The sequence below is a fragment of the Tachypleus tridentatus genome, chromosome 10 (assembly GCF_004210375.1).
Source record: "Tachypleus tridentatus isolate NWPU-2018 chromosome 10, ASM421037v1, whole genome shotgun sequence".
NCBI classification, from domain to species: Eukaryota; Metazoa; Arthropoda; class Merostomata; order Xiphosura; family Limulidae; genus Tachypleus; species Tachypleus tridentatus.
This window is the reverse complement of record NC_134834.1, coordinates 194,258,324-194,266,484: the sequence shown is the minus strand read 5'-3', so window position 1 is coordinate 194,266,484 and position 8,161 is coordinate 194,258,324. Positions and strand designations below refer to the sequence as shown.

Sequence of the window (8,161 nt, the reverse complement as noted above, 5' to 3'; positions counted from 1 at the left end):
TTACTTAACATTAACTTACCGAATCTCCTGTTATTCAAAAGGTATTTCTGATAGTTCAAACATTTCACCTGAATTACCATGATATGTATATTATACATATCACTCATTGATACATTATTCTAGTAGAATGTTAATGGTGAAACTTAGTTGAATGGACGACAACTCCCTGTTGTAGAAACACAAGTGTAGAGGATAACATTTGGAATTTATTCCGACTTTCGTTTTCAGGCATGAAGTATATATACTAATATTTTTTTCTTTCCAAAGAGTTTTTTACACTACAAATCATAAAATTTATTCTGAATTTTGTACATTTCCTGTACAGAAGGAATTATAAAGATGTCTGAACCAACATCGAGGGTGGTTGTTAATTGTCCTTATTGCTACCCTAATGTTAGCGAGTTCATTTATTAAGTTACTTTAGAGTTACGAATTTATAATCTACATAGTCCAAAAACCAAACTCACTAAACTCGAGCTAATTCGGTATGACTGAATTAGTTCCGTCGCTCATAGAGGTCAGAAAGTAAAAACTCCGCCACTTAGTTTACAGCTTACCGCTGTAGCCATTATATGGCATAAAAACCTCCACGGGAAACAGTGTTCGTGCATTTATGAAAACAGGATGTGACGTCGTTGAGTTGAAGTGTAACTGCTTCGTTGTAGCGACTGAATTTTAGGAACATTTTTCTGTTTGTGAACCAAAGTAAAACTTAATAAGTTATTTATTTTAACACTGTGAAACTCTGAAGATATGTGACTGTTTTACTTTTAGGCTAATCTTCAGGCATGTAAACTACAAATTTTGGAGTAAGTCTGCGTTACATGTTCACTTCTCGCCGAACATCGAGCGAAGCACGTGACTTGCACGTATAAATGCTGCAGAATATTTAAAAGAGTTGCGGAGGCATTTCTATAGGCTTATTAGGTACGTACAAGTAGGTACTAACATGTTAAACAACAGTAGTGTAATAGGTTATAAACTACTCAAATCCTCCTTTCTTTTCACAGTGTTATTTTATCAAAAATTGTATTTTGCCTAACAACTACAGGTGCTCACTGTACGCGTCACCCAGGTAACATCTTGTTAATTTAACATATATCAGACTTTCTATGCAAAGCATTAGGCCTAGGGTGGTAGCAAAAGGTAATGTCAGAGGTAACTAACCGGAAGCTGACCACATGTTATGCTAGTTCAGACATAATGGTAACAGATAAGTACAAATACACTGAGAAAACACAAGACTTACATTTCTCGTACAATCGCCGTGATGAAATAATAATCAGTGATGTCGAGAAAACCCACTTGTAGAGAAATATATATTTATTGCATATATACGTATAATTCATATATATTTCTCTACAAGTGGGTTTTCTCGACATCACTGATTATTATTTCATCACGGCGATTGTACAAGAAGTGTAAGTCTTTGTGTTTTTCTCAGCGTATTTGTACTTACCTGTTACCATTATGTCGGAACTAGCATAACAAAGGGTAATGTCAGTTTGGCCGTGGCCTGACGACATGTATAGCTACAACTCACGTTTAAACTTGCTTTTTTAAATTAAATGCATTATGTTGTGTATGTGCAGTACTTTTAGTTAAAATGGCTCGGGATTCAATCTCATAACGTTAAATTTTCAAAACGATTCCGAGGGTCATGTCCCAGACCCCCTTACAAATGGCAATGGCTTGATTACTCAATTTTGCTTCCTACTGCAATGAACATGTATTAATATACGTACAACAAGGAGCAATTTGGACTCCAAGACAGGTCCTTATACGTCCTCTTTCAAAGAAGCCCCCCAGGGGCATAGCGGTATATTTGCGGACTCACACCATTAGAAATCGGGTTTCGATACTTGTAGTGGGCAGAGCGCAAATAGCCCATTGTGTAGCTTCGTGCTTAATTCCAATACAAAACAAACAACACCTTCAAGGAAAGCCCTATCTCCCCCCCCTCCCTTTGGGACAGCGGTAAGTCTTTAGATTTACGGGGCTAGAATTAGGGGTTCGATTCCCCGATGTGACTTTGCTATAAGAAAACACACCTTCAAGAAAAAAAAACAAAATAAAAATTACATCCACCATTATTGGTTCCCCTCTGAAACTGTCATTCGACGCTGGCTTCCTCTTCTGCTCTTGGCAACCCTTACCTTAACCGTAGCATTGTCTGTCTTTCTCTAATCTTCTCGTAGAGACATTGTGAGGAGATGGGGAGGTGGCGAGGTAAACCCCTTTTGAAATACTAATAAACATCAATTCCACGAGACACCATATTTAAGTGCAGCTAGCTTAATAAGAAAACATTATCTTAGCACAATCATAACCTTCTCGCTTACTGAACGGACAGAGTCTGTCCCGTTTCTCAGTACAAAGTAACGGAACGTTCTACAGTGTGCTGGACAGACAAGCATACATACGTCATACTGTAATTTCACGTTCTTGCCGAGATAAATTTTACATATTTTCATCTACAATTGGACGACTAAATATAGTTTGCTTGTTTTTTAAATTAACGATGTGAAGCTACGTAAACGATAAATATTTTATTTGGTGCTTATTGTCAATAAACGAATCTAAAGCACTGAAATTGACTCGATAAAGATTATTCTTATAGACTAATGAATCAACAGCCTCATGGATATTTCTTATTTTAAGATGATCATTTTTAGCACAAAGTTCTGGCCATCGCGGGAAATCGAATCCGAATTTTAGCATTGTAAGTCCGGAAATGTTTCGCTAACCCACAAGGGGATAATGTTGGTTGATGTGCGCTATTCACCACGGGTATCAAAACCATGTTTTTAGAGTTGTGAACACGCAGGCTTAACAATGAGCCACTAAAAAGGGGAAGGTAAGTACTAAGCCTATTCTGTTTAAAAACATATTTTCATAAAGTTATAATACTAGTAAACATTTTAAATTATATAGGCATATACTTTTGTCGAATCACAGTCACATCAAACATGTTCGTCTTTTCAGCTGTGGAGGCGTTATAATGTTACGGTCAATCCCACTGTTCGTTGATAAAAGAGTAGCCCAACAGTTGGCGGTGGGTAGTGATAACTAGCTGCCTTTCCTCTAGTCTTACACTGCTAAATTAGGGACGGCTAGCGCAGATAGCCCTCAAGTAGCTTTGCGTTAAATTCAAACCAAACCATTAATGTTTGCTAAGACTATTCATAAAACAAATTTATTAAGATACAAAGCGGACTACTTAACAGATATTCAGTTGTTTCAAACTGGTGAAGTGAGAAACTACTCATACGATTAGTATTTGTAAATGGGGTTCGAATTCTTTGTCAATATAAATGCTTGTGCTCCCTGTGGTTCAGTGATAAGCCTTAAGGCTTAAAACCCTAAAAACCGACTTTTGGTATTTCTAGTGGGAATAGTACAGATATGCCATTGTATAGCTTTGTGTTTAATAAAAAAAGTCCTGGTACAGCTCTAAGTCTTCAGATTTACAACGCTTAAAATCAGGGGTTCTATTCCCCTCGGTAGACTAAGCAAATGGCCCAATGTGGCTTTGCATAAGAAAACAAACAAACTGATACTTATTTACTTGTTAGCAGCGCGTAACTATACATAATATTATGCCATTTAACTTATAGACGAGCGAGAGCGTAACCTAGTGGTTAGAGTATCGAATTGTCTAGAGGATTTGGTGTGTTAGACACGGTGCCGTCAAACATACTTCGCTATGTTCGACTATGAATGTGTTATAAGAGTGTTTGTTTTCAGAATTTCGTGTAAAGTTATACGAGGGCTATCTGTGCTAGCCGTCTCTAATTTAGCAGTGTAAGACTAAATGGAAAGTAGCTAGTCATCACCACTAACCGCCAACTATTGGGCAACTCTTTTACCAACAAATAGTGGGATTGGGATTAATGTTATGTGAGTGAAATTAATCCCGCTATGTGGTTAAAAGTAATTTCTGTAGATGTAACCGAATGGTTATTTTTTCTTTAGTCTACAGTTAAGTATTAAGGATCTGTGATTCGACCATTTAAAACAGTGTCTTAAGTTGAACAATGACACAATAAGTCATTAATGTGTGAACACTTTAAGATAACTCTAAGCCAACTGAAATCACTTTCGGGGGGAAAAAAAGCTTTCAGTTGGCTTAAACGCTATCTATATCGGAAAAAAATTAATATATAATAAATTGTCATACCTGTTAAATTATATCATTTTATTTAAAGTCATACAAATTTCAAATTGAAAGAAAGAAACAAAAACGATGTCGTGAACATGATTGCAAACGTTTGTGAATTAAACCAAATTATTTAAGTCAAAATATAACAAGTAATAAAGAAATAACAAAGTGTATGATGTACAGATGACAATGACAAAAACTACATAAACAAAGTAGGGATAAATAAAACTGTACAAAAATCACTACATTAATAACTGAGTCGTTCAACACGCTAGTCATTCAGCTACGTTCGGGAAAGTCCTTAAAGTTTTGTCGCGTTTCAAAATCGAACCTGTTCATGTCCCCCCTCCAAAAAAAATAAAAAAAAACCAACAACAACTGAATATGTAGAATTGAAAAGACATTGTAAACATAAAACTACACAGTGGCAGCTATTCTTCAATCTACTAAAAGGCACTCCTGTTTTTTATAGTATATAGTTGTCTAATTATTAGTACACACTAATGTTATTTTACTTCGCAAGACTTCACGCGCCAATTTACTGCCTGACTTATAGTACTTTCATTTTAAACTCTTAATCACAGGAAACAATCACTTAACAATGAAAACTCAATCGGAGAATACCAGAAAACGTTTCTTTATGTATATATATATATAATCGTTAAGAGGACATTTTGTGTTTTAATTTTACAATTGTACGTTCATATGTTAAATAGAAATTACAATTATTAGGACAAAACGCAACATTAGTGTGAATTCGTCAGTTTTCCCATTTACTACAACTAAACTTAACTTCTGTTCTTGAGATTCGTTTGCTTAGTAAATTATTTTACCCCTTTTGTTACTACTAGCATACTTTTCTTGTACATGCCTGTGGCCAGCACCAGAATTTGCCTAGGGCGGGACAGGCTTATTTAGCAGGGTAAAAAGTGTGCCTACGGGAATGTAATCATCATTCTACGAAGGTCATGTAAGGAAGGAATCTGAAATTCTGTGTTGCGTCTACATTCTATAACTGTCATTAGCTATTTCTGTATCGCTGGACTTGAACAGCCGTGCTTAATGTCAGTGCTCCATCATAACTACGGGAAACATTAAACAAGCCATGCAAGCGTATTTTGTAGTTACTGTATGCAAAACAAACAAACAAAACCTAACACTATATCATTAACTTTAAGTAAGTCAGTATTGACATGCGTGTTTAATGTTCATACACACAGTCACTCAAAGTTTGTGACCCAGATGACGCAAGGATGTGTGGGTATGTGTCAAACTAATTTCACTCTTCTAAAGCCAGGTGGAAATTCCAGACGTCTATCATCCTGGTTGAGGAAACTCGCGACATAAACAAGTGTTAGAAAAGGATTGTCAGATTATAGCCTACAACAGAAGCATCTCTTCAAGGTTGTTTCCAGGAATTTTGGCGTACTTGGCACTTACTTAGCTGTGGGCTCCCAGAGTTAGTCCACACTTGTGGAATGTGAGTTCAAACATTAAGCTTCTCCTGCCTTGGATGGTTCACATCTTGCTTTGAATTATTAGATACTGGTAGGTGTTGTTTCTGGTAATATCCTGTTTAGATTAATATATCAATTAATGATTGGTTCGTGGGTTCTATTTTAACAAATAAGTAACTTATTGTCATTAATTTGCTAATATCAGTTGTAGGCCTATAGAGTGTGAAGGTAATATAAAGTGTAAATAGTATATCGTAAAGTTATAGACCTACTGTAAAATAAATTAGTTTCGATAGGTCGTTGTCAGTCCCCTGGCGGGACGTATTGACTGAGATTTAGATTTATGAGTAAGAAAGACGTAAGTAGTAAATTTTAGTGAATTTCAGTAAACCTATACAAATATTATAAATGAAATTCTAGTCTAGCTAAAATAAGTGTTTATCATTTTCATTTCGTACAAACATGAGTGTTTAAGTTTTAGGCATATCACAGAATTTTCAAATAAAAAATTAGACTTAGAGAAACTGTACCGAAGTTGTGTTTCAACTCCACAGAATGTTTAGTAAAATCGACAGTTCCACGTGTATAGCTTAAAACTCGTGTTGGCATAAATAATAATAATAAGTAGTTGTTAAAAAGCAGATTGTGGAACGTGGCCTAAATAAATACATGTTTAACTGGCTTGCTTGGCGTGTTGATAGGTTAGAAAACAGGATTTTCATGTAAAATATTTTTTTTAAATAAAAGATAAAGATAATTTGAATATTTAACTTCAGACACTGAGGCGGAAATTATTTATGCATAGTGTGTCCCCTGTTGATAATACTGTAGGCCTAGTACTGCATAGGTAAACACTATGGAATGATAGTCATTTATTAATTTTACACGATAAAACACACATTGTAATTAGTCAAGTTTGAAGGTCACGGTTGGTTTAAAATCATAACTGTTATAATATGTTGTGACATTAAAATATGGTGAAATTATGGCGTGTGGACTCTATACTAATACATTTAGCTGCGAAAATAGTGTTATAAAGTTTGTTTGCTTTTCAGAAGTATGCTATATAGGCGAACCTGGTGCTTATTAATCCAGGTCAGTAAAAATACCAAAGTATTATTCTGTTTATCAGTTATTTTAATAAACGTCTACTAACACTTTCATTACAAAACTTATCTTCTAACATTGTTAGTGTCAGATGTCATAACCACACGAATATTAAATCCTGTATTTTTCATTTTGTTTGTTGAGGACACTAGATTACTAGTAATTTATTTGTTTTTCAAAAACAAAACTAAACGTTTTATTAGTAAAACAGATTATAAAATGTATTGAGTACAGTATGTGTTGTGATTACAAACAAAGGTTCCCCGGCCTTCTCTAATTTAACAGTAAAATATAAGAGGTAAGGCAGCAAATCGTCACCACTGATCGTAAACTTTTAGGCTACTCTTTACCGACGCCCCACGGCTGATAGGGCTAGTATGTTTGGTGGAATAGGGATTCAAACCCGCTACCCTAAGACTGCGAGTCGAGTGCCCCAACCACAGGCATGTAACGTAAACATTTATTCAAAGACCACGTGGAGTGTATGCTGTATTGCGGTATATAATGCTGTGAACTGTATTTTTAAGATATTAATTTAGATATTTCATTGAGAGTTTAGTTTGGTTTGTTAAGCAAAAAGCTACACAGTGGACTATCTGTGCTCTGCCCAGCACGTGTATCGAAACCTATCTTCATTGAGGGAGCTGATGACGATTGTGATATAATCATTTAGATTGTAGAAGATTTGTAATTTGTATAAATGAGGGTAAAGTAATACACTATTTAAACTAGTCATTTATTATTGCAAAATAAATATATTTTGTTTTCCGTTTTCACAATAATGCGTAATTGTGGTTTAAATAGTGTATTGCTTTTAATAATTAAATACTATAAGATATATGAGTCAAACAATTGAAATAAGTTTAGATTATAAATACGAAAATAAGTGAAATAATGATTTAACGAAAAGTTATTGAGTGATCAGTGAGTTAGTACACCGTCAGAAAATTTATTCCGTTTTAACAGTGAGAATTCTTGCATCTATTCTGCTATTCCATTACTCAGTGAGTTTTGTACTTATCTGTCTCGCAGTTTATATTGAAACGTTGTATTTAAAGTTAGGCCTACATCTAGTTGCGGAACTTATGCTGAAAAATTTATTTATGAAATTAGGCCTGTAAGTGAATGTGGCCTTTACAAACGTTACTGAATTATTAATATAGTTTTTATCATTATGGGGACCGTATATGCCATTATTTTTTTTTACTAAATAATTAAAAACGATAGAATATGTTGTAACACTGATGTCAGAAATAGAATTCTTGTGTTTGTTTGTTTTGGAATTTCGCACAAAGTTACACGAGGGCTATCTGTGCTAGCCGTCCCTAATTTAGCAGTGTAAGACTAGAGGGAAGGCAGCTAGTCATCACCACCCACCGCCAACTCTTGGGCTCCTCTTTTACCAACGAATAGTGGGATTGACCGTCACATTATA

At 35.0% G+C, this 8,161-nt stretch overlaps 1 protein-coding gene across 6 annotated transcripts in view; it reads left to right on the top strand.

The window, feature by feature from the left end:
• The first annotated feature begins 372 nt into the window (after positions 1-372).
• The window catches only part of LOC143227886 (FERM domain-containing protein 6-like), a 37,963-nt gene continuing 30,174 nt past the window's right edge, over positions 373-8,161 (top strand). Inside the window, exons 1-2 of one of the 6 annotated variants that reach the window (XM_076459246.1) lie at positions 373-927; positions 5,456-5,710. The gene's annotated coding sequence lies outside the window, so the exon portion shown is untranslated. Of the gene's footprint in view, positions 928-2,736; positions 2,858-5,455; positions 5,711-8,161 lie in introns of those variants that run through there. The other 5 variants (XM_076459239.1, XM_076459238.1, XM_076459242.1 and 2 more) reach the window with 5 other exon arrangements.